Here is a 27,696-nt window from a genome sequence, read left to right on the forward strand (position 1 = left end):
AGCTGTAATGTGTGCAGTACATGTAATATGTGAGCGAGGAGCTTCTACCAACTGTAATGTGTGCAGTACATGTTATATGTGAGCGAGGAGCTTCCCACCAGCTATAATGTGTGCAGTACATGTTATATGTGAGCGAGGAGCTTCCCACCAACTGTAATGTGTGCGGTACATGTTCTATGTGAGCGAGGAGCTTCTACCAGCTGTAATGTGTGCGGTACGTGTTATATGTGAGCGAGGAGCTTCCCACCAGCTGTAATGTGTGCAGTACATGTTATATGTGAGCGAGGAGCTTCTATTCACCAGCTGTAATGTGTGCAGTACATGTTATATGTGAGCGAGGAGCTTCTACCAGCTGTAATGTGTGCGGTACATGTTATATGTGAGCGAGGAGCTACCCACCAGCTGTAATGTGTGCAGTACATGTTATATGTGAGCGAGGAACTTCTACCAACTGTAATGTGTGCACTACATGTTATATGTGAGCGAGGAGCTTCCCACCAGCTGTAATGTGTGCAGTACATGTAATATGTGAGCGAGGAGCTTCTACCCACCAGCTGTAATGTGCGCAGTACGTGTTATATGTGAGCGAGGAGCTTCCCACCAGCTGTAATGTGTGCAGTACATGTTATATGTGAGCGAGGAGCTTCCCACCAGCTGTAATGTGTGCAGTACATGTTATATGTGAGCGAGGAGCTTCTACCCACCAGCTGTAATGTGTGCAGTACATGTAATATGCGAGTGAGGAGCTCCTACCCACCAGCTATAATGTGTGCAGTACATGTTATATGTGAGCGAGGAGCTTCTCAGCAGCTGTAATGTGTGCAGTACAAGTAATATGTGAGCGAGGAGCTTCTACCAACCAGCTGTAATGTGTGCAGTACGTGTAATATGTGAGCAAGGAGCTTCCCACCAACTGTAATGTGCGCAGTACATGTTATATGTGAGCGAGGAGCTTCTACCAGCTGTAATGTGTGCAGTACATGTTATATGTGAGCAGTACATGTTATATGTGAGGGAGGAGCTTCCCACCAGCTGTAATGTGTGCAGTACATGTTATATGTGAGCAGTACATGTTATATGTGAGCAAGGAGCTTCCCACCAGCTGTAATGTGTGCAGTACATGTTATATGTGAGCGAGGAGCTTCCCACCAGCTGTAATGTGTGCAGTACATGTTATATGTGAGCGAGGAGCTTCCCACCAGCTGTAATGTGTGCAGTACATGTTATATGTGAGCGAGGAGCTTCCCACCAGCTGTAATGTGTGCAGTACATGTTATATGTGACCGAGGAGCTTCACACCAGCTATAATGTGTGCAGTACATGTTATATGTGAGCAAGGAGCTTCTACCAACTGTAATGTGTGCAGTACATGTTATATGTGAGCGAGGAGCTTCTACCCACCAGCTGTAATGTGTGCAGTACATGTAATATGTGAGCGAGGAGCTTCTACCAACTGTAATGTGTGCAGTACATGTTATATGTGAGCGAGGAGCTTCCCACCAACTGTAATGTGTGCGGTACATGTTATATGTGAGCGAGGAGCTTCTACCAGCTGTAATGTGTGTGGTACGTGTTATATGTGAGCGAGGAGCTTCTATTCACCAGCTGTAATGTGTGCAGTACATGTTATATGTGAGCGAGGAGCGTCTACCAGCTGTAATGTGTGCGGTACATGTTATATGTGAGCGAGGAGCTACCCACCAGCTGTAATGTGTGCAGTACATGTTATATGTGAGCGAGGAGCTTCTACCTACCAGCTGTAATGTGTGCGGTACATGTTATATGTGAGCGAGGAGCTACCCACCAGCTGTAATGTGTTCAGTACATGTTATATGTGAGCGAGGAACTTCTATTCACCAGCTGTAATGTGTGCAGTACATGTTATATGTGAGCGAGGAGCTTCTACCCACCAGCTGTAATGTGTGCAGTACGTGTTATATGTGAGCGAGGAGCTTCTACTAGCTGTAATGTGCGCAGTACGTGTTATATGTGAGCGAGGAGCTTCTTCCCACCAGTTGTAATGTACGCAGTACGTGTTATATGTGAGCGAGGAGCTTCTACCTACCAGCTGTAATGTGTGCGGTACATGTTATATGTGAGCGAGGAGCTTCCCACCAGCTGTAATGTGTGCAGTACATGTAATATGTGAGCGAGGAGCTCCTTCCTACCAGCTGTAATGTGTGTGGTACATGTAATATGTGAGCGAGGAGCTTCTACCAGCTGTAATGTGTGCGGTACATGTTATATGTGAGCGAGGAGCTTCCCACCAGCTGTAATGTGTGCGGTACATGTTATATGTGAGCGGGGAGCTTCTACCAGCTGTAATGTGTGCGGTACATGTTATATGTGAGCGAGGAGCTTCCCACCAGCTGTAATGTGTGCGGTACATGTTATATGTGAGCGGGGAGCTTCCTGCCAGCTGTAATGTGTGCAGTCCATGTTATATGTGAGCGAGGAGCTTCCCACCAGCTGTAATGTGTGCGGTACATGTTATATGTGAGCGAGGAGCTTCTTCCCACCAGCTGTAATGTGTGCAGTACATGTTATATGTGAGCGAGGAGCTTCCCACCAGCTGTAATGTGTGCGGTACATGTTATATGTGAGCGAGGAGCTTCTTCCCACCAGCTGTAATGTGTGCAGTACGTGTTATATGTGAGCGAGGAGCTTCTACCAGCTGTAATGTGCGCAGTACATGTTATATGTGAGCGAGGAGCTTCTACCAGCTGTAATGTGTGCAGCACATGTTATATGTGAGCGAGGAGCTTCCCACCAGCTGTAATGTGTGCAGTACATGTTATATGTGAGCGAGGAGCTTCTACCCACCAGCTGTAATGTGCGCAGTACGTGTTATATGTGAGCGAGGAGCTTCCCACCAGCTGTAATGTGTGCATTACATGTTATATGTGAGCGAGGAGCTTCTACCAGCTGTAATGTGTGCAGTACATGTTATATGTGAGCGAGGAGCTTCTACCAGCTGTAATGTGTGCGGTACATGTTATATGTGAGCGAGGAGCTTCCCACCAGCTGTAATGTGTTCAGTACATGTTATATGTGAGCGAGGAACTTCTATTCACCAGCTGTAATGTGTGCAGTACATGTTATATGTGAGCGAGGAGCTTCTACCCACCAGCTGTAATGTGTGCAGTACATGTTATATGTGAGCGAGGAGCTTCTACCAGCTGTAATGTGCGCAGTACATGTTATATGTGAGCGAGGAGCTTCTACCAGCTGTAATGTGCGCAGTACGTGTTATATGTGAGCGAGGAGCTTCTTCCCACCAGTTGTAATGTACGCAGTACGTGTTATATGTGAGCGAGGAGCTTCTACCCACCAGCTGTAATGTGTGCGGTACATGTTATATGTGAGCGAGGAGCTTCCCACCAGCTGTAATGTGTGCAGTACATGTAATATGTGAGCGAGGAGCTCCTTCCTACCAGCTGTAATGTGTATGGTACATGTTATATGTGAGCGAGGAGCTTCTTCCCACCAGGTGTAATGTGTGCAGTACGTGTTATATGTGAGCGAGGAGCTTCTACCAGCTGTAATGTGTGCGGTACATGTTATATGTGAGCGAGGAGCTTCCCACCAGCTGTAATGTGTGCAGTACATGTTATATGTGAGCGAGGAGCTTCTACCAGCTGTAATGTGTGCGGTACATGTTATATGTGAGCGAGGAGCTTCCCACCAGCTGTAATGTGTGCGGTACATGTTATATGTGAGCGGGGAGCTTCCTGCCAGCTGTAATGTGTGCGGCACATGTTATATGTGAGCGAGGAGCTTCTACCCACCAGCTGTAATGTGTGCAGTACGTGTTATATGTGAGCGAGGAGCTTCCCACCAGCTGTAATGTGTGCGGTACATGTTATATGTGAGCGAGGAGCTTCCCACCAGCTGTAATGTGTGCGGTACATGTTATATGTGAGCGAGGAGCTTCCCACCAGCTGTAATGTGTGCAGTACATGTTATATGTGAGCGAGGAGCTTCTACCCACCAGCTGTAATGTGTGCAGTACGTGTTATATGTGAGCGAGGAGCTTCTACCAGCTGTAATGTGTGCAGTACATGTTATATGTGAGCGAGGAGCTTCTACCAGCTGTAATGTGTGCAGTACATGTTATATGTGAGCGAGGAGCTTCCCACCAGCTGTAATGTGCAGTACATGTTATATGTGAGCGAGGAGCTTCTACCAGCTGTAATGTGTGCGGTACATGTTATACGTGAGCGAGGAGCTTCCCACCAGCTGTAATGTACGCAGTACATGTTATATGTGAGCGAGGAGCTTCTACCAGCTGTAATGTGTGCAGTACATGTAATATGTGAGCGAGGAGCTTCCCACCAGGTGTAATGTGCGCAGTACATGTTATATGTGAGCGAGAAGCTTCCCACCAGCTGTAATGTGTGCAGTACATGTTATACGTGAGCGAGGAGCTTCTACCAGCTGTAATGTGTGCAGTACATGTTATATGTGAGCGAGGAGCTTCTACCAGCTGTAATGTGCGCAGTACATGTAATATGTGAGCGAGGAGCTTCTACCAGCTGTAATGTGCGCAGTACATGTTATATGTGAGCGAGGAGCTTCCCACCAGCTGTAATGTGTGCAGTACATGTTATATGTGAGCGAGGAGCTTCTACCAGCTGTAATGTGTGCAGTACATGTTATATGTGAGCGAGAAGCTTCCCACCAGCTGTAATGTGTGCAGTACATGTTATACGTGAGCGAGGAGCTTCTACCAGCTGTAATGTGTGCAGTACATGTTATATGTGAGCGAGGAGCTTCTACCAGCTGTAATGTGCGCAGTACATGTTATATGTGAGCGAGAAGCTTCCCACCAGCTGTAATGTGTGCAGTACATGTTATACGTGAGCGAGGAGCTTCTACCAGCTGTAATGTGTGCAGTACATGTTATATGTGAGCGAGGAGCTTCTACCAGCTGTAATGTGCGCAGTACATGTTATATGTGAGCGAGGAGCTTCTACCAGCTGTAATGTGCGCAGTACATATTATGTGAGCGAGGAGCTTCCCACCACCTGTAATGTGTGCAGTACATGTTATATGTGAGCGAGGAGCTTCTACCAGCTGTAATGTGTGCAGTACATGTTATATGTGAGCGAGGAGCTTCCCACCACCTGTAATGTGTGCAGTACATGTTATATGTGAGCGAGGAGCTTCTACCTACCAGCTGTAATGTGTGCAGTACGTGTTATATGTGAGCGAGGAGCTTCCCACCAGCTGTAATGTGTGCAGTACATGTTATATGTGAGCGAGGAGCTTCTACCAGCTGTAATGTGTGCAGTACATGTTATATGTGAGCGAGGAGCTTCCCATCAGCTGTAATGTGCGCAGTACATGTTATATGTGAGCGAGGAGCTTCCCACCAGCTGTAATGTGTGCAGTACATGTTATATGTGAGCGAGGAGCTTCTACCAGCTGTAATGTGTGCAGTACATGTTATATGTGAGCGAGGAGCTTCTACCAGCTGTAATGTGTGCAGTACGTGTTATATGTGAGCGAGGAGCTACTACCAGCTGTAATGTCTGCAGTACGTGTTATATGTGAGCGAGGAGCTACTACCAGCTGTAATGTCTGCAGTACATGTTATATGTGAGCGAGGAGCTTCTACCAGCTGTAATGTGCGCAGTACATGTTATATGTGAGCGAGGAGCTTCCCACCAGCCGTAATGTGTGCAGTACATGTTATATGTGAGCGAGGAGCTTCTACCAGCTGTCTTGTGTGCAGTACATGTTATATGTGAGCGAGGAGCTTCTACCAGCTGTCTTGTGTACAGTACATGTTATATGTGAGCGAGGAGCTTCTACCAGCTGTAATGTGTGCAGTACATGTTATATGTGAGGGAGGAGCTTCCCACCAGCTGTAATGTGTGCAGTACATGTTATATGTGAGCGAGGAGCTTCTACCAGCTGTAATGTGTGCAGTACATGTTATATGTGAGCGAGGAGCTTCTACCAGCTGTAATGTGTGCAGTACATGTTATATGTGAGCGAGGAGCTTCCCACCAGCTGTAATGTGCAGTACATGTTATATGTGAGCGAGGAGCTTCTACCCACCAGCTGTTATGTGTGCAGTACATGTTATATGTGAGCGAGGAGCTTCCCACCAGCTGTAATGTGTGCAGTACATGTTATATGTGAGCGAGGAGCTTCTACCAGCTGTAATGTGTGCAGTACATGTTATATGTGAGCGAGGAGCTTCCCACCAGCTGTAATGTGTGCAGTACATGTTATATGTGAGCGAGGAGCTTCTACCAGCTGTAATGTGTGCAGTGCATGTTATATGTGAGCGAGGAGCTTCTACCCACCAGCTGTAATGTGTGCAGTACATGTTATATGTGAGCGAGGAGCTTCTACCAGCTGTCTTGTGTGCAGTACATGTTATATGTGAGCGAGGAGCTTCTATTCACCAGCTGTAATGTGTGCAGTACATGTTATATGTGAGGGAGGAGCTTCCCACCAGCTGTAATGTGTGCAGTACATGTTATATGTGAGCGAGGAGCTTCTACCAGCTGTAATGTGTGCAGTACATGTTATATGTGAGCGAGGAGCTTCTACCAGCTGTAATGTGTGCAGTACATGTTATATGTGAGCGAGGAGCTTCCCACCAGCTGTAATGTGTGCAGTACATGTTATATGTGAGCGAGGAGCTTCTACCAGCTGTAATGTGTGCAGTGCATGTTATATGTGAGCGAGGAGCTTCTACCCACCAGCTGTAATGTGTGCAGTACGTGTTATATGTGACCGAAGAGCTTCTACCAGCTGTAATGTGTGCAGTACATGTTATATGTGAGCGAGGAGCTTCCCACCAGCTGTAATGTGTGCAGTACATGTTATATGTGAGCGAGGAGCTTCTACCAGCTGTAATGTGTGCAGTACATGTTATATGTGAGCGAGGAGCTTCCCATCAGCTGTAATGTGCGCAGTACATGTTATATGTGAGCGAGGAGCTTCCCACCAGCTGTAATGTGTGCAGTACATGTTATATGTGAGCGAGGAGCTTCCCACCAGCTGTAATGTGTGCAGTACATGTTATATGTGAGCGAGGAGCTACTACCAGCTGTAATGTCTGCAGTACATGTTATATGTGAGCGAGGAGCTTCTACCAGCTGTAATGTGCGCAGTACATGTTATATGTGAGCGAGGAGCTTCCCACCAGCTGTAATGTGCAGTACATGTTATATGTGAGCGAGGAGCTTCTACCCACCAGCTGTTATGTGTGCAGTACATGTTATATGTGAGCGAGGAGCTTCCCACCAGCTGTAATGTGTGCAGTACATGTTATATGTGAGCGAGGAGCTTCTATTCACCAGCTGTAATGTGTGCAGTACATGTTATATGTGAGCGAGGAGCTTCTACCAGCTGTAATGTGCAGTACATGTTATATGTGAGCGAGGAGCTTCCCACCAACTGTATTGTGTGCAGTACATGTTATATGTGAGCGAGGAGCTTCTACCAGCTGTATTGTGTGCAGTACATGTTATATGTGAGCGAGGAGCTTCTATTCACCAGCTGTAATGTGTGCAGTACATGTTATATGTGAGCGAGGAGCTTCTACCAGCTGTAATGTGTGCAGTACATGTTATATGTGAGCGAGGAGCTTCCCACCAGCTGTAATGTGTGCGGTACATGTTATATGTGAGCGAGGAGCTTCCCACCAGCTGTAATGTGTGCGGTACATGTTATATCTGAGCGAGGAGCTTCTACCAGCTGTAGTGTGTGCGGTACATGTTATATGTGAGCGAGGAGCTTCCCACCAGCTGTAATGTGTGCAGTACATGTTATACGTGAGACAGGAGCTTCTTCCCACCAGCTGTAATGTGTGCAGTACATGTAATATGTGAGCGAGGAGCTTCTACCAGCTGTAATGTGTGCGGTACATGTTATATGTGAGCGAGGAGCTTCTACCCACCAGCTGTAATGTGTGCGGTACATGTTATATGTGAGCGAGGAGCTTCTACCAGCTGTAATGTGTGCAGTACATGTAATATGTGAGCGAGGAGCTTCTACCAGCTGTAATGTGTGCGGTACATGTTATATGTGAGCGAGGAGCTTCTACCCACCAGCTGTAATGTGTGCAGTACATGTTATATGTGAGCGAGGAGCTTCCCACCAGCTGTAATGTGTGCAGTACATGTTATATGTGAGCGAGGAGCTTCTACCAGCTGTAATGTGTGCAGTACATGTTATATGTGAGCGAGGAGCTTCCCACCAGCTATAATGTGTGCAGTACATGCAATATGTGAGCGAGGAGCTTCCCACCAGCTGTAATGTGTGCAGTACATGTTATACGTGAGACAGGAGCTTCTTCCCACCAGCTGTAATGTGTGCAGTACATGTTATATGTGAGCGAGGAGCTTCTCACCAGCTGTAATGTGTGCAGTACATGTTATATGTGAGCGAGGAGCTTCCCACCAAATGTATTGTGTGCAGTACATGTTATATGTGAGCGAGGAGCTTCTACCAGCTGTATGGTGTGCAGTACATGTTATATGTGAGCGAGGAGCTTCTATTCACCAGCTGTAATGTGTGCAGTACATGTTATATGTGAGCGAGGAGCTTCCCACCAGCTGTAATGTGTGCAGTACATGTTATATGTGAGCGAGGAGCTTCTACCAGCTGTAATGTGTGCAGTACATGTTATATGTGAGCGAGGAGCTTCTACCAGCTGTAATGTGTGCAGTACGTGTTATATGTGAGCGAGGAGCTTCTACCAGCTGTAATGTGTGCAGTACATGTTATATGTGAGCGAGGAGCTTCTACCAGCTGTAATGTGTGCAGTACATGTTATATGTGAGCGAGGAGCTTCTACCAGCTGTAATGTGTGCAGTACATGTTATATGTGAGCGAGGAGCTTCTACCAGCTGTAATGTGTGCAGTACATGTTATATGTGAGCGAGGAGCTTCTACCAGCTGTAATGTGTGCAGTACATGTTATATGTGAGCGAGGAGCTTCTACCAGCTGTAATGTGTGCAGTACATGTTATATGTGAGCGAGGAGCTTCTACCAGCTGTAATGTGTGCAGTACATGTTATATGTGAGCGAGGAGCTTCCCACCAGCTGTAATGTGTGCAGTACATGTTATATGTGAGCGAGGAGCTTCCCACCAGCTGTAATGTGTGCGGTACATGTTATATGTGAGCGAGGAGCTTCCCACCAGCTGTAATGTGTGCAGTACATGTTATATGTGAGCGAGGAGCTTCTACCAGCTGTAATGTGTGCAGTACATGTTATATGTGAGCGAGGAGCTTCTACCAGCTGTAATGTGTGCAGTACATGTTATATGTGAGCGAGGAGCTTCTACCAGCTGTAATGTGTGCAGTACATGTTATATGTGAGCGAGGAGCTTCTACCAGCTGTAATGTGTGCAGTACATGTTATATGTGAGCGAGGAGCTTCCCACCAGCTGTAATGTGTGCAGTACATGTTATATGTGAGCGAGGAGCTTCCCACCAGCTGTAATGTGTGCAGTACATGTTATATGTGAGCGAGGAGCTTCTACCCACCAGCTGTTATGTGTGCAGTACATGTTATATGTGAGCGAGGAGCTTCTACCCACCAGCTGTAATGTGTGCAGTACATGTTATATGTGAGCGAGGAGCTTCTACCAGCTGTAATGTGTGCAGTACATGTTATATGTGAGCGAGGAGCTTCTACCCACCAGCTGTAATGTGTGCAGTACATGTTATATGTGAGCGAGGAGCTTCCCACCAGCTGTAATGTGTGCAGTACATGTTATATGTGAGCGAGGAGCTTCCCACCAGCTGTAATGTGTGCGGTACATGTTATATGTGAGCGAGGAGCTTCCCACCAGCTGTAATGTGTGCAGTACATGTTATATGTGAGCGAGGAGCTTCTACCAGCTGTAATGTGTGCAGTACATGTTATATGTGAGCGAGGAGCTTCTACCAGCTGTAATGTGTGCAGTACATGTTATATGTGAGCGAGGAGCTTCTACCAGCTGTAATGTGTGCAGTACATGTTATATGTGAGCGAGGAGCTTCTACCAGCTGTAATGTGTGCAGTACATGTTATATGTGAGCGAGCAGCTTCCCACCAGCTGTAATGTGTGCAGTACGTGTTATATGTGAGCGAGGAGCTTCTACCAGCTGTAATGTGTGTAGTACATGTTATATGTGAGCGAGGAGCTTCCCACCAGCTGTAATGTGTGCAGTACATGTTATATGTGAGCGAGGAGCTTCCCACCAGCTGTAATGTGCGCAGTACGTGTTATAGGTGAGCGAGTAGCTCCTTCCTACCAGCTGTAATGTGTGCAGTACATGTTATATGTGAGCGAGGAGCTTCTACCCACCAGCTGTAATGTGTGCAGTACATGTTATATGTGAGCGAGGAGCTTCCCACCAGCTGTAATGTGTGCAGTACATGTTATATGTGAGCGAGGAGCTTCCCACCAGCTGTAATGTGCGCAGTACATGTAATATGTGAGCGAGGAGCTTCTACCAGCTGTAATGTGTGCAGTACATGTTATATGTGAGCGAGGAGCTTCTACCCACCAGCTGTTATGTGTGCAGTACATGTTATATGTGAGCGAGGAGCTTCTACCAGCTGTAATGTGTGCAGTACATGTTATATGTGAGCGAGGAGCTTCTACCCACCAGCTGTTATGTGTGCAGTACATGTTATATGTGAGCGAGGAGCTTCTACCCACCAGCTGTAATGTGTGCAGTACATGTTATATGTGAGCGAGGAGCTTCTACCCACCAGCTGTTATATGTGCAGTACATGTTATATGTGAGCGAGGAGCTTCTACCCACCAGCTGTTATGTGTGCAGTACATGTTATATGTGAGCGAGGAGCTTCCCACCAGCTGTAATGTGTGCAGTACATGTAATATGTGAGCGAGGAGCTTCCCACCAGCTGTAATGTGTGCAGTACATGTTATATGTGAGCGAGGAGCTTCCCACCAACTGTATTGTGTGCAGTACATGTTATATGTGAGCGAGCAGCTTCTATTCACCAGCTGTAATGTGTGCAGTACATGTTATATGTGAGCGAGGAGCTTCCCACCAGCTGTAATGTGTGCAGTACATGCTATATGTGAGCGAGGAGCTTCCACCAGCTGTAATGTGTGCAGTGCATGTTATATGTGAGCGAGGAGCTTCTACCCACCAGCTGTAATGTGTGCAGTACGTGTTATATGTGACCGAGGAGCTTCTACCAGCTGTAATGTGTGCAGTACATGTTATATGTGAGCGAGGAGCTTCCCACCAGCTGTAATGTGTGTAGTACATGTTATATGTGAGCGAGGAGCTTCCCATCAGCTGTAATGTGCGCAGTACATGTTATATGTGAGCGAGGAGCTTCCCACCAGCTGTAATGTGTGCAGTACATGTTATATGTGAGCGAGGAGCTTCCCACCAGCTGTAATGTGTGCAGTACATGTTATATGTGAGCGAGGAGCTTCTACCAGCTGTAATGTGTGCAGTACATGTTATATGTGAGCGAGGAGCTTCTACCAGCTGTAATGTGTGCGGTACATGTTATATGTGAGCGAGGAGCTTCCCACCAGCTGTAATGTGTGCAGTACATGTTATATGTGAGCGAGGAGCTTCCTACCAGCTGTAATGTGTGCAGTACATGTTATATGTGAGCGAGGAGCTTCTACCAGCTGTAATGTGCGCAGTACATGTTATATGTGAGCGAGGAGCTTCTACCCACCAGCTGTTATGTGTGCAGTACATGTTATATGTGAGCGAGGAGCTTCCCACCAGCTGTTATGTGTGCAGTACATGTTATATGTGAGCGAGGAGCTTCCCACCAGCTGTAATGTGTGCAGTACATGTTATATGTGAGCGAGGAGCTTCTACCAGCTGTAATGTGTGCAGTACATGTTATATGTGAGCGAGGAGCTTCCCACCAGCTGTAATGTGTGCAGTACATGTTATATGTGAGCGAGGAGCTTCTACCAGCTGTAATGTGTGCAGTACATGTTATATGTGAGCGAGGAGCTTCTACCAGCTGTAATGTGTGCAGTACATGTTATATGTGAGCGAGGAGCTTCTACCAGCTGTAATCTGTGCAGTACATGTTATATGTGAGCGAGGAGCTTCTACCAGCTGTAATCTGTGCAGTACATGTTATATGTGAGCGAGGAGCTTCTACCAGCTGTAATGTGTGCAGTACATGTTATATGTGAGCGAGGAGCTTCCCACCAGCTGTAATGTGTGCAGTACATGTTATATGTGAGCGAGGAGCTTCCCACCAGCTGTAATGTGCAGTACATGTTATATGTGAGCGAGGAGCTTCTACCCACCAGCTGTTATGTGTGCAGTACATGTTATATGTGAGCGAGGAGCTTCCCACCAGCTGTAATGTGTGCAGTACATGTTATATGTGAGCGAGGAGCTTCTACCAGCTGTAATGTGTGCAGTACATGTTATATGTGAGCGAGGAGCTTCCCACCAACTGTATTCTGTGCAGTACATGTTATATGTGAGCGAGGAGCTTCTACCAGCTGTAATGTGTGCAGTACATGTTATATGTGAGCGAGGAGCTTCTACCAGCTGTATTGTGTGCAGTACATGTTATATGTGAGCGAGGAGCTTCTATTCACCAGCTGTAATGTGTGCAGTACATGTTATATGTGAGCGAGGAGCTTCTACCAGCTGTAATGTGTGCAGTACATGTTATATGTGAGCGAGGAGCTTCTACCAGCTGTAATGTGTGCAGTACATGTTGTATGTGAGCGAGGAGCTTCCCACCAGCTGTAATGTGTGCAGTACATGTTATATGTGAGCGAGGAGCTTCTACCAGCTGTAATGTGTGCAGTACATGTTATATGTGAGCGAGGAGCTTCCCACCAGCTATAATGTGTGCGGTACATGTTATATCTGAGCGAGGAGCTTCTACCAGCTGTAGTGTGTGCGGTACATGTTATATGTGAGCGAGGAGCTTCCCACCAACTGTAATGTGTGTAGTACATGTTATATGTGAGCAGGGAGCTTCTACCCACCAGCTGTAATGTGTACAGTACATGTTATATGTGAGCGAGGAGCTTCCCACCAGCTGTAATGTGTGCAGTACATGTAATATGTGAGCGAGGAGCTTCCCATCAGCTATAATGTGTGCAGTACATGTTATATGTGAGCGAGGAGCTTCTACCCACCAGCTGTAATGTGTGAAGTACATGTAATATGTGAGCGAGGAGCTTCCCACCAGCTGTAATGTGTGCAGTACATGTAATATGTGAGCGAGGAGCTTCCCACCAGCTGTAATGTGTGCAGTACATGTTATATGTGAGCGAGGAGCTACCCACCAGCTGTAATGTGTGCAGTACATGTTATATGTGAGCGAGGAGCTTCTACCAGCTGTAATGTGTGCAGTACATGTTATATGTGAGCGAGGAGCTTCTACCAGCTGTAATGTGTGCAGTACATGTTATACGTGAGCGAGGAGCTTCCCACCAGCTATAATGTGTGCGGTACATGTTATATCTGAGCGAGGAGCTTCTACCAGCTGTAGTGTGTGCGGTACATGTTATATGTGAGCGAGGAGCTTCCCACCAGCTGTAATGTGTGCGGTACATGTTATATGTGAGCGAGGAACTTCTACCCACCAGCTGTAATGTGTGCAGTACATGTTATATGTGAGCGAGGAGCTTCCCACCAGCTGTAATGTGCGCAGTACATGTTATACGTGAGCGAGGAGCTTCCCACCAGCTATAATGTGTGCGGTACATGTTATATCTGAGCGAGGAGCTTCTACCAGCTGTAGTGTGTGCGGTACATGTTATATGTGAGCGAGGAGCTTCCCACCAGCTGTAATGTGTGCAGTACATGTAATATGTGAGCGAGGAGCTTCCCACCAGCTGTAATGTGTGCAGTACATGTAATATGTGAGCGAGGAGCTTCCCACCAGCTGTAATGTGTGCAGTACATGCAATATGTGAGCGAGGAGCTTCTACCAGCTGTAATGTGTGCAGTACATGTTATATGTGAGCGAGGAGCTTCCCACCAGCTGTAATGTGTACAGTACATGTTATATGTGAGCGAGGAGCTTCCCACCAGCTGTAATGTGTGCGGTACATGTTATATGTGAGCGAGGAGCTTCCCACCAGCTGTAATGTGTGCAGTACATGTTATATGTGAGCGAGGAGCGTCTACCAGCTGTAATGTGTGCGGTACATGTTATATGTGAGCGAGGAGCTTCCCACCAGCTGTAATGTGTGCAGTACGTGTTATATGTGAGCGAGGAGCTTCTACCAGCTGTAATGTGTGCAGTACATGTTATATGTGAGCGAGGAGCTTCCCACCAGCTGTAATGTGTGCAGTACATGTTATACGTGAGCGAGGAGCTTCCCACCAGCTGTAATGTGTACATGTAATATGTGAGCGAGGAGCTTCTACCAGCTGTAATGTGCGCAGTACATGTTATATGTGAGCGAGGAGCTTCCCACCAGCTGTAATGTGTGCAGTACATGTAATATGTGAGCGAGGAGCTTCCCACCAGCTGTAATGTGCAGTACATGTTATATGTGAGCGAGGAGCTTCTACCAGCTGTAATGTGTGCAGTACATGGTATATGTGAGCGAGGAGCTTCCCACCAGCTGTAATGTGTGCGGTACATGTTATATGTGAGCGAGGAGCTTCCCACCAGCTGTAATGTGTGCGGTACATGTTATATGTGAGCGAGGAGCTTCCCACCAACTGTATTGTGTGCAGTACATGTTATATGTGAGCGAGGAGCTTCCCACCAGCTGTAATGTGTACATGTAATATGTGAGCGAGGAGCTTCTACCAGCTGTAATGTGCGCAGTACATGTTATATGTGAGCGAGGAGCTTCCCACCAGCTGTAATGTGTGCAGTACATGTTATATGTGAGCGAGGAGCTTCTACCAGCTGTAATGTGTGCAGTACGTGTTATATGTGAGCGAGGAACTTCTATTCACCAGCTGTAATGTGTGCAGTACATGTTATATGTGAGCGAGGAGCTTCCCACCAGCTGTAATGTGTGCGGTACATGTTATATGTGAGCGAGGAGCTTCTACCAGCTGTATTGTGTGCAGTACATGTTATACGTGAGCGAGGAGCTTCCCACCAGCTGTAATGTGTGCGGTACATGTTATATGTGAGCGAGGAGCTTCTACCAGCTGTATTGTGTGCAGTACATGTTATATGTGAGCGAGGAGCTTCTACCAGCTGTATTGTGTGCAGTACATGTTATATGTGAGCGAGGAGCTTCTATTCACCAGCTGTAATGTGTGCAGTACATGTTATATGTGAGCGAGGAGCGTCTACCAGCTGTAATGTGTGCAGTACGTGTTATATGTGAGCGAGGAGCTTCCCACCAGCTGTAATGTGTGCAGTACATGTAATATGTGAGCGAGGAGCTTCCCACCAGCTGTAATGTGTGCAGTACATGTTATATGTGAGCGAGGAGCTTCCCACCAGCTGTAATGTGTACAGTACATGTTATATGTGAGCGAGGAGCTTCCCACCAGCTGTAATGTGTGCAGTACATGTTATATGTGAGCGAGGAGCTTCTACCAGCTGTAATGTGTGCAGTACATGTTATATGTGAGCGAGGAGCTTCTACCAGCTGTAATGTGTGCAGTACATGTAATATGTGAGCGAGGGGCTTCTACCAGCTGTAATGTGCAGTACATGTTATATGTGAGCGAGGAGCTTCTACCAGCTGTAATGTGTGCAGTACATGTTATATGTGAGCGAGGAGCTTCCCACCAGCTGTAATGTGTGCAGTACATGTTATATGTGAGCGAGGAGCTTCTACCAGCTGTAATGTGTGCAGTACATGTTATATGTGAGCGAGGAGCTTCTACCAGCTGTAATGTGTGCAGTACATGTAATATGTGAGCGAGGGGCTTCTACCAGCTGTAATGTGCAGTACATGTTATATGTGAGCGAGGAGCTTCTACCAGCTGTAATGTGTGCAGTACGTGTTATATGTGAGCGAGGAGCTTCTACCAGCTGTAATGTGTGCAGTACATGTTATATGTGAGCGAGGAGCTTCTACCCACCAGCCGTAATCTGTGCAGTACATGTTATATGTGAGCGAGGAGCTTCTACCAGCTGTAATGTGTGCAGTACATGTTATATGTGAGCGAGGAGCTTCTACCAGCTGTAATGTGTGCGGTACATGTTATATGTGAGCGAGGAGCTTCTACCAGCTGTAATGTGTGCGGTACATGTTATATGTGAGCGAGGAGCTTCTATTCACCAGCTGTAATGTGTACAGTACATGTTATATGTGAGCGAGGAGCTTCTACCAGCTGTAATGTGTGCAGTACATGTTATATGTGAGCGAGGAGCTTCTACCAGCTGTAATGTGTGCAGTACGTGTTATATGTGAGCGAGGAGCTTCCCACCAGCTGTAATGTGTGCAGTACGTGTTATATGTGAGCGAGGAGCTTCTACCAGCTGTAATGTGCGCAGTACATGTTATATGTGAGCGAGAAGCTTCCCACCAGCTGTAATGTGTGCAGTACATGTTATACGTGAGCGAGGAGCTTCTACCAGCTGTAATGTGTGCAGTACATGTTATACGTGAGCGAGGAGCTTCTACCAGCTGTAATGTGTGCAGTACATGTTATATGTGAGCGAGGAGCTTCCCACCAGCTGTAATGTGTGCAGTACATGTTATATGTGAGCGAGGAGCTTCTACCCACCAGCTATAATGTGTGCAGTACATGTTATATGTGAGCGAGGAGCTTCTACCCACCAGCTGTAATGTGTGCAGTACGTGTTATACGTGAGCGAGGAGCTTCCCACCAGCTGTAATGTGTGCAGTACATGTAATAAGTGAGCGAGGAGCTTCCCACCAGCTGTAATGTGTGCGGTACATGTTATATGTGAGCGAGGAGCTTCCCACCAGCTGTAATGTGTGCAGTACATGTTATATGTGAGCGAGGAGCTTCCCACCAGCCGTAATCTGTGCAGTACATGTTATATGTGAGCGAGGAGCTTCTATTCACCAGCTGTAATGTGTGCAGTACATGTTATATGTGAGCGAGGAGCTTCTACCAGCTGTAATGTGTGCAGTACATGTTATATGTGAGCGAGGAGCTTCTACCAGCTGTAATGTGTGCGGTACATGTTATATGTGAGCGAGGAGCTTCTATTCACCAGCTGTAATGTGTACAGTACATGTTATATGTGAGCGAGGAGCTTCTACCAGCTGTAATGTGTGCGGTACATGTTATATGTGAGCGAGGAGCTTCTACCAGCTGTAATGAGCGCAGTACATGTTATATGTGAGCGAGGAGCTTCCCACCAGCTGTAATGTGTGCAGTACATGTTATATGTGAGCGAGGAGCTTCCCACCAGCTGTAATGTGTGCAGTACATGTTATATGTGAGCGAGGAGCTTCCCACCAGCTGTAATGTGTGCAGTACATGTTATATGTGAGCGAGGAGCTTCCCACCAGCTGTAATGTGTGCGGTACATGTTATATGTGAGCGAGGAGCTTCCCACCAGCTGTAATGTGTGCAGTACATGTTATATGTGAGCGAGGAGCTTCTACCCACCAGCTATAATGTGTGCAGTACATGTTATATGTGAGCGAGGAGCTTCTACCCACCAGCTGTAATGTGTGCAGTACGTGTTATATGTGAGCGAGGAGCTTCTACCAGCTGTAATGTGCGGAGTACATGTTATATGTGAGCGAGGAGCTTCCCACCAGCTGTAATGTGTGCAGTACATGTTATATGTGAGCGAGGAGCTTCCCACCAGCTGTAATGTGTGCAGTACATGCTATATGTGAGCGAGGAGCTTCCACCAGCTGTAATGTGTGCAGTGCATGTTATATGTGAGCGAGGAGCTTCTACCAGCTGTAATGTGCGGAGTACATGTTATATGTGAGCGAGGAGCTTCCCACCAGCTGTAATGTGTGCAGTACATGTTATATGTGAGCGAGGAGCTTCCCACCAGCTGTAATGTGTGCAGTACATGCTATATGTGAGCGAGGAGCTTCCACCAGCTGTAATGTGTGCAGTGCATGTTATATGTGAGCGAGGAGCTTCTACCCACCAGCTGTAATGTGTGCAGTACGTGTTATATGTGACCGAGGAGCTTCTACCAGCTGTAATGTGTGCAGTACATGTTATATGTGAGCGAGGAGCTTCCCACCAGCTGTAATGTGTGTAGTACATGTTATATGTGAGCGAGGAGCTTCCCATCAGCTGTAATGTGCGCAGTACATGTTATATGTGAGCGAGGAGCTTCCCACCAGCTGTAATGTGTGCAGTACATGTTATATGTGAGCGAGGAGCTTCCCACCAGCTGTAATGTGTGCAGTACATGTTATATGTGAGCGAGGAGCTTCTACCAGCTGTAATGTGTGCAGTACATGTTATATGTGAGCGAGGAGCTTCTACCAGCTGTAATGTGTGCGGTACATGTTATATGTGAGCGAGGAGCTTCCCACCAGCTGTAATGTGTGCAGTACATGTTATATGTGAGCGAGGAGCTTCCTACCAGCTGTAATGTGTGCAGTACATGTTATATGTGAGCGAGGAGCTTCTACCAGCTGTAATGTGCGCAGTACATGTTATATGTGAGCGAGGAGCTTCTACCCACCAGCTGTTATGTGTGCAGTACATGTTATATGTGAGCGAGGAGCTTCCCACCAGCTGTTATGTGTGCAGTACATGTTATATGTGAGCGAGGAGCTTCCCACCAGCTGTAATGTGTGCAGTACATGTTATATGTGAGCGAGGAGCTTCTACCAGCTGTAATGTGTGCAGTACATGTTATATGTGAGCGAGGAGCTTCCCACCAGCTGTAATGTGTGCAGTACATGTTATATGTGAGCGAGGAGCTTCTACCAGCTGTAATGTGTGCAGTACATGTTATATGTGAGCGAGGAGCTTCTACCAGCTGTAATCTGTGCAGTACATGTTATATGTGAGCGAGGAGCTTCTACCAGCTGTAATGTGTGCAGTACATGTTATATGTGAGCGAGGAGCTTCCCACCAGCTGTAATGTGCAGTACATGTTATATGTGAGCGAGGAGCTTCTACCCACCAGCTGTTGTGTGCAGTACATGTTATATGTGAGCGAGGAGCTTCCCACCAGCTGTAATGTGTGCAGTACATGTTATATGTGAGCGAGGAGCTTCTACCAGCTGTAATGTGTGCAGTACATGTTATATGTGAGCGAGGAGCTTCCCACCAACTGTATTCTGTGCAGTACATGTTATATGTGAGCGAGGAGCTTCTACCAGCTGTAATGTGTGCAGTACATGTTATATGTGAGCGAGGAGCTTCTACCAGCTGTATTGTGTGCAGTACATGTTATATGTGAGCGAGGAGCTTCTATTCACCAGCTGTAATGTGTGCAGTACATGTTATATGTGAGCGAGGAGCTTCTACCAGCTGTAATGTGTGCAGTACATGTTATATGTGAGCGAGGAGCTTCTACCAGCTGTAATGTGTGCAGTACATGTTGTATGTGAGCGAGGAGCTTCCCACCAGCTGTAATGTGTGCAGTACATGTTATATGTGAGCGAGGAGCTTCTACCAGCTGTAATGTGTGCAGTACATGTTATATGTGAGCGAGGAGCTTCCCACCAGCTATAATGTGTGCGGTACATGTTATATCTGAGCGAGGAGCTTCTACCAGCTGTAGTGTGTGCGGTACATGTTATATGTGAGCGAGGAGCTTCCCACCAACTGTAATGTGTGTAGTACATGTTATATGTGAGCAGGGAGCTTCTACCCACCAGCTGTAATGTGTACAGTACATGTTATATGTGAGCGAGGAGCTTCCCACCAGCTGTAATGTGTGCAGTACATGTAATATGTGAGCGAGGAGCTTCCCATCAGCTATAATGTGTGCAGTACATGTTATATGTGAGCGAGGAGCTACCCACCAGCTGTAATGTGTGCAGTACATGTTATATGTGAGCGAGGAGCTTCTACCAGCTGTAATGTGTGCAGTACATGTTATATGTGAGCGAGGAGCTTCTACCAGCTGTAATGTGTGCAGTACATGTTATACGTGAGCGAGGAGCTTCCCACCAGCTATAATGTGTGCGGTACATGTTATATCTGAGCGAGGAGCTTCTACCAGCTGTAGTGTGTGCGGTACATGTTATATGTGAGCGAGGAGCTTCCCACCAGCTGTAATGTGTGCGGTACATGTTATATGTGAGCGAGGAACTTCTACCCACCAGCTGTAATGTGTGCAGTACATGTTATATGTGAGCGAGGAGCTTCCCACCAGCTGTAATGTGCGCAGTACATGTTATACGTGAGCGAGGAGCTTCCCACCAGCTATAATGTGTGCGGTACATGTTATATCTGAGCGAGGAGCTTCTACCAGCTGTAGTGTGTGCGGTACATGTTATATGTGAGCGAGGAGCTTCCCACCAGCTGTAATGTGTGCAGTACATGTAATATGTGAGCGAGGAGCTTCCCACCAGCTGTAATGTGTGCAGTACATGTAATATGTGAGCGAGGAGCTTCCCACCAGCTGTAATGTGTGCAGTACATGCAATATGTGAGCGAGGAGCTTCTACCAGCTGTAATGTGTGCAGTACATGTTATATGTGAGCGAGGAGCTTCCCACCAGCTGTAATGTGTACAGTACATGTTATATGTGAGCGAGGAGCTTCCCACCAGCTGTAATGTGTGCGGTACATGTTATATGTGAGCGAGGAGCTTCCCACCAGCTGTAATGTGTGCAGTACATGTTATATGTGAGCGAGGAGCGTCTACCAGCTGTAATGTGTGCGGTACATGTTATATGTGAGCGAGGAGCTTCCCACCAGCTGTAATGTGTGCAGTACGTGTTATATGTGAGCGAGGAGCTTCTACCAGCTGTAATGTGTGCAGTACATGTTATATGTGAGCGAGGAGCTTCCCACCAGCTGTAATGTGTGCAGTACATGTTATACGTGAGCGAGGAGCTTCCCACCAGCTGTAATGTGTACATGTAATATGTGAGCGAGGAGCTTCTACCAGCTGTAATGTGCGCAGTACATGTTATATGTGAGCGAGGAGCTTCCCACCAGCTGTAATGTGTGCAGTACATGTAATATGTGAGCGAGGAGCTTCCCACCAGCTGTAATGTGCAGTACATGTTATATGTGAGCGAGGAGCTTCTACCAGCTGTAATGTGTGCAGTACATGGTATATGTGAGCGAGGAGCTTCCCACCAGCTGTAATGTGTGCGGTACATGTTATATGTGAGCGAGGAGCTTCCCACCAGCTGTAATGTGTGCGGTACATGTTATATGTGAGCGAGGAGCTTCCCACCAACTGTATTGTGTGCAGTACATGTTATATGTGAGCGAGGAGCTTCCCACCAGCTGTAATGTGTACATGTAATATGTGAGCGAGGAGCTTCTACCAGCTGTAATGTGCGCAGTACATGTTATATGTGAGCGAGGAGCTTCCCACCAGCTGTAATGTGTGCAGTACATGTTATATGTGAGCGAGGAGCTTCTACCAGCTGTAATGTGTGCAGTACGTGTTATATGTGAGCGAGGAACTTCTATTCACCAGCTGTAATGTGTGCAGTACATGTTATATGTGAGCGAGGAGCTTCCCACCAGCTGTAATGTGTGCGGTACATGTTATATGTGAGCGAGGAGCTTCTACCAGCTGTATTGTGTGCAGTACATGTTATACGTGAGCGAGGAGCTTCCCACCAGCTGTAATGTGTGCGGTACATGTTATATGTGAGCGAGGAGCTTCTACCAGCTGTATTGTGTGCAGTACATGTTATATGTGAGCGAGGAGCTTCTACCAGCTGTATTGTGTGCAGTACATGTTATATGTGAGCGAGGAGCTTCTATTCACCAGCTGTAATGTGTGCAGTACATGTTATATGTGAGCGAGGAGCGTCTACCAGCTGTAATGTGTGCAGTACGTGTTATATGTGAGCGAGGAGCTTCCCACCAGCTGTAATGTGTGCAGTACATGTAATATGTGAGCGAGGAGCTTCCCACCAGCTGTAATGTGTGCAGTACATGTTATATGTGAGCGAGGAGCTTCCCACCAGCTGTAATGTGTACAGTACATGTTATATGTGAGCGAGGAGCTTCCCACCAGCTGTAATGTGTGCAGTACATGTTATATGTGAGCGAGGAGCTTCTACCAGCTGTAATGTGTGCAGTACATGTTATATGTGAGCGAGGAGCTTCTACCAGCTGTAATGTGTGCAGTACATGTAATATGTGAGCGAGGGGCTTCTACCAGCTGTAATGTGCAGTACATGTTATATGTGAGCGAGGAGCTTCTACCAGCTGTAATGTGTGCAGTACATGATATATGTGAGCGAGGAGCTTCCCACCAGCTGTAATGTGTGCAGTACATGTTATATGTGAGCGAGGAGCTTCTACCAGCTGTAATGTGTGCAGTACATGTTATATGTGAGCGAGGAGCTTCTACCAGCTGTAATGTGTGCAGTACATGTAATATGTGAGCGAGGGGCTTCTACCAGCTGTAATGTGCAGTACATGTTATATGTGAGCGAGGAGCTTCTACCAGCTGTAATGTGTGCAGTACGTGTTATATGTGAGCGAGGAGCTTCTACCAGCTGTAATGTGTGCAGTACATGTTATATGTGAGCGAGGAGCTTCTACCCACCAGCCGTAATCTGTGCAGTACATGTTATATGTGAGCGAGGAGCTTCTACCAGCTGTAATGTGTGCAGTACATGTTATATGTGAGCGAGGAGCTTCTACCAGCTGTAATGTGTGCGGTACATGTTATATGTGAGCGAGGAGCTTCTACCAGCTGTAATGTGTGCGGTACATGTTATATGTGAGCGAGGAGCTTCTATTCACCAGCTGTAATGTGTACAGTACATGTTATATGTGAGCGAGGAGCTTCTACCAGCTGTAATGTGTGCAGTACATGTTATATGTGAGCGAGGAGCTTCTACCAGCTGTAATGTGTGCAGTACGTGTTATATGTGAGCGAGGAGCTTCCCACCAGCTGTAATGTGTGCAGTACGTGTTATATGTGAGCGAGGAGCTTCTACCAGCTGTAATGTGCGCAGTACATGTTATATGTGAGCGAGAAGCTTCCCACCAGCTGTAATGTGTGCAGTACATGTTATACGTGAGCGAGGAGCTTCTACCAGCTGTAATGTGTGCAGTACATGTTATACGTGAGCGAGGAGCTTCTACCAGCTGTAATGTGTGCAGTACATGTTATATGTGAGCGAGGAGCTTCCCACCAGCTGTAATGTGTGCAGTACATGTTATATGTGAGCGAGGAGCTTCTACCCACCAGCTATAATGTGTGCAGTACATGTTATATGTGAGCGAGGAGCTTCTACCCACCAGCTGTAATGTGTGCAGTACGTGTTATACGTGAGCGAGGAGCTTCCCACCAGCTGTAATGTGTGCAGTACATGTAATATGTGAGCGAGGAGCTTCCCACCAGCTGTAATGTGTGCGGTACATGTTATATGTGAGCGAGGAGCTTCCCACCAGCTGTAATGTGTGCAGTACATGTTATATGTGAGCGAGGAGCTTCCCACCAGCCGTAATCTGTGCAGTACATGTTATATGTGAGCGAGGAGCTTCTATTCACCAGCTGTAATGTGTGCAGTACATGTTATATGTGAGCGAGGAGCTTCTACCAGCTGTAATGTGTGCAGTACATGTTATATGTGAGCGAGGAGCTTCTACCAGCTGTAATGTGTGCGGTACATGTTATATGTGAGCGAGGAGCTTCTATTCACCAGCTGTAATGTGTACAGTACATGTTATATGTGAGCGAGGAGCTTCTACCAGCTGTAATGTGTGCGGTACATGTTATATGTGAGCGAGGAGCTTCTACCAGCTGTAATGAGCGCAGTACATGTTATATGTGAGCGAGGAGCTTCCCACCAGCTGTAATGTGTGCAGTACATGTTATATGTGAGCGAGGAGCTTCCCACCAGCTGTAATGTGTGCAGTACATGTTATATGTGAGCGAGGAGCTTCCCACCAGCTGTAATGTGTGCAGTACATGTTATATGTGAGCGAGGAGCTTCCCACCAGCTGTAATGTGTGCGGTACATGTTATATGTGAGCGAGGAGCTTCCCACCAGCTGTAATGTGTGCAGTACATGTTATATGTGAGCGAGGAGCTTCCCACCAGCTGTAATGTGTGCAGTACATGTTATATGTGAGCGAGGAGCTTCTACCCACCAGCTATAATGTGTGCAGTACATGTTATATGTGAGCGAGGAGCTTCTACCCACCAGCTGTAATGTGTGCAGTACGTGTTATATGTGAGCGAGGAGCTTCTACCAGCTGTAATGTGCGGAGTACATGTTATATGTGAGCGAGGAGCTTCCCACCAGCTGTAATGTGTGCAGTACATGTTATATGTGAGCGAGGAGCTTCCCACCAGCTGTAATGTGTGCAGTACATGTTATATGTGAGCGAGGAGCTTCTACCAGCTGTAATGTGTGCAGTACATGTTATATGTGAGCGAGGAGCTTCCCACCAGCCATAATGTGTGCAGTACATGTTATATGTGAGCGAGGAGCTTCTACCCACCAGCTGTAATGTGTGCAGTACATGTTATACGTGAGCGAGGAGCTGCTACCCACCAGCTGTAATGTGTGCAGTACATGTTATATGTGAGCGAGGAGCTTCCCACCAGCTGTAATGTGCAGTACATGTTATATGTGAGCGAGGAGCTTCTACCAGCTGTAATGTGTGCGGTACATGTTATATGTGAGCGAGGAGCTTCCCACCAGCTGTAATGTGTGCGGTACATGTTATATGTGAGCGAGGAGCTTCTACCAGCTGTAATGAGCGCAGTACATGTTATATGTGAGCGAGGAGCTTCCCACCAGCTGTAATGTGTGCAGTACATGTTATATGTGAGCGAGGAGCTTCCCACCAGCTGTAATGTGTGCAGTACATGTTATATGTGAGCGAGGAGCTTCCCACCAGCTGTAATGTGTGCAGTACATGTTATATGTGAGCGAGGAGCTTCCCACCAGCTGTAATGTGTGCGGTACATGTTATATGTGAGCGAGGAGCTTCCCACCAGCTGTAATGTGTGCAGTACATGTTATATGTGAGCGAGGAGCTTCCCACCAGCTGTAATGTGTGCGGTACATGTTATATGTGAGCGAGGAGCTTCCCACCAGCTGTAATGTGTGCAGTACATGTTATATGTGAGCGAGGAGCTTCTACCAGCTGTAATGTGTGCAGTACATGTTATATGTGAGCGAGGCGCTTCCCACCAGCTGTAATGTGTGCAGTACATGTTATATGTGAGCGAGGAGCTTCCCATCAGCTGTAATGTGTGCAGTACATGTTATATGTGAGCGAGGAGCTTCTACCAGCTGTAATGTGTGCAGTACATGTTATATGTGAGCGAGGAGCTTCCCACCAGCTGTAATGTGTGCAGTACATGTTATATGTGAGCGAGGAGCTTCTACCCACCAGCTATAATGTGTGCAGTACATGTTATATGTGAGCGAGGAGCTTCTACCCACCAGCTGTAATGTGTGCAGTACGTGTTATATGTGAGCGAGGAGCTTCACACCAGCTGTAATGTGTGCAGTACATGTTATATGTGAGCGAGGAGCTTCTACCCACCAGCTGTAATCTGTGCAGTACGTGTTATATGTGAGCGAGGAGCTTCTACCCACCAGCTGTAATGTGTGCAGTACGTGTTATATGTGAGCGAGGAGCTTCTACCCACCAGCTGTAATGTGTGCGGTACGTGTTATATGTGAGCGAGGAGCTTCCCACCAGCTGTAATGTGTGCGGTACATGTTATATGTGAGCGAGGAGCTTCACACCAGCCGTAATGTTTATTATATGTTGGTAATAAGTATCAGACTGGCTGTGACGCGCACAACATACGTGTTACATGTGGGTAACGGGCTCCTAACCGACTCTCTTGTATGGCGTTTATTACATGCATGTGACAAGGGTACTAATAGCTGCACGATGTGTAATATGTGTCAGTCACACAACTACTGTAGGGGATTAACAGCAGACAACCACGAGAACAGGCATAAGCATCCTCTGTCCTTCATTAAAGGGGGTTAGTAAGCAGATAAATACCAGGCACACTGGAGGAGGTCACTACGGCTGCAGCTTCACTCCTTTATCAGCCATCTGGACGTGCAGGAGAAAAAACACAACTTCCGGTTAGCCGGTGTTTCACTTCCGGTTATTGCGGTTCACTCTATTGTGCGTTCCAACAGCCTACTTCCGGTGTCTGCGGGCTGCCAGCTTGAAAGGTGCTATATGCATGGCTGAGCGATCAACATGTTCTGCTAAACAATGTACTGCCCAAACCAACCCTGTCACTGCCGGAGAGCTGAGACCCTCCCCGGGCAGAGTGCAGTCAGGGCAGGGGGGGTAAGGGTTATTCTATAGCAGGAGGGGGACATTATACACCAAGCCTTGTATTATATATAGCAGGAGGGGGACACATTATACACTGAGCCCTGTAGTATGTATAGTATATATAGCAGGAGGGGCACATTATACACTGAGCCCTGTAGTATGTATAGTATATATAGCAGGAGGGGACACATTATACACTGAGCCCTGTAGTATGTATAGTATATATAGCAGGAGGGACACATTATACACTGAGCCCAGTAGTATGTATAGTATATATAGCTGGAGGAGACACATTATACACTGAGCCCTGTAGTATGTATAGTATATATAGCAGGAGGGGCACATTATACACTGAGCCCTGTAGTATGTATAGTATATATAGCAGGAGGGGACACATTATACACTGAGCCCTGTAGTATGTATAGTATATATAGCAGGGGGGGGGGGGGGGGACACATTATACACTGAGGCCTGTAGTATGTATAGTGTATATAGCAGGAGAGGACACATTATACACTGAGCCCTGTAGTATATATAGCAGGAGGGGACACATTATACACTGAGCCCTTAGTATGTATAGTATATATAGCAGGAGGGGACACATTATACACTGAGCCCTGTAGTATGTATAGTATATATAGCAGGAGGGACACATTATACACTGAGCCCAGTAGTATGTATAGTATATATAGCTGGAGGAGACACATTATACACTGAGCCCTGTAGTATGTATAGTATATATAGCAGGAGGGGCACATTATACACTGAGCCCTGTAGTATGTATAGTATATATAGCAGGAGGGGACACATTATACACTGAGCCCTGTAGTATGTATAGTATATATAGCAGGAGGGGGGGGGGACACATTATACACTGAGCCCTGTAGTATGTATAGTATATATAGCAGGAGGGACACATTATACACTGATCCCTGTAGTATGTATAGTATATATAGCAGGAGGGGCACATTATACACTGAGCCCTGTAGTATGTATAGTATATATAGCAGGAGGGGACACATTATACACTGATCCCTGTAGTATGTATAGTATATATAGCAGGAGGGGCACATTATACACTGAGCCCTGTAGTATGTATAGTATATATAGCAGGAGGGGACACATTATACACTGAGCCCTGTAGTATGTATAGTATATATAGCAGGAGGGGGCACATTATACACTGAGCCCTGTAGTGTGTATAGTATATATAGCAGGAGGGGGACACATTATACACTGAGCCCTGTAGTGTGTATAGTGTATATAGCAGGAGGGGACACATTATACACTGAGCCCTGTAGTATATATAGCAGGAGGGGACACATTATGCACTGAGCCCTGTAGTATATATAGCAGGAGGGGGCACATTATACACTGAGCCCTGTAG

The 27,696-nt window shown here is 46.8% G+C and overlaps 1 protein-coding gene across 1 annotated transcript in view; it reads right to left on the minus strand.

Moving 5' to 3' along the window:
• LOC136588121 (oocyte zinc finger protein XlCOF8.4-like) overlaps positions 1–26,100 on the minus strand; it is a 68,960-nt gene extending 42,860 nt beyond the window's left edge. Inside the window, exon 1 of the mRNA XM_066587105.1 lies at positions 26,022–26,100. The gene's annotated coding sequence lies outside the window, so the exon portion shown is untranslated. The remainder of the gene's footprint in view (positions 1–26,021) is intronic.
• Between the last annotated feature and the right edge of the window lie 1,596 nt (positions 26,101–27,696).

This window comes from Eleutherodactylus coqui, chromosome 13, assembly GCF_035609145.1.
Source record: "Eleutherodactylus coqui strain aEleCoq1 chromosome 13, aEleCoq1.hap1, whole genome shotgun sequence".
NCBI classification, from domain to species: Eukaryota; Metazoa; Chordata; class Amphibia; order Anura; family Eleutherodactylidae; genus Eleutherodactylus; species Eleutherodactylus coqui.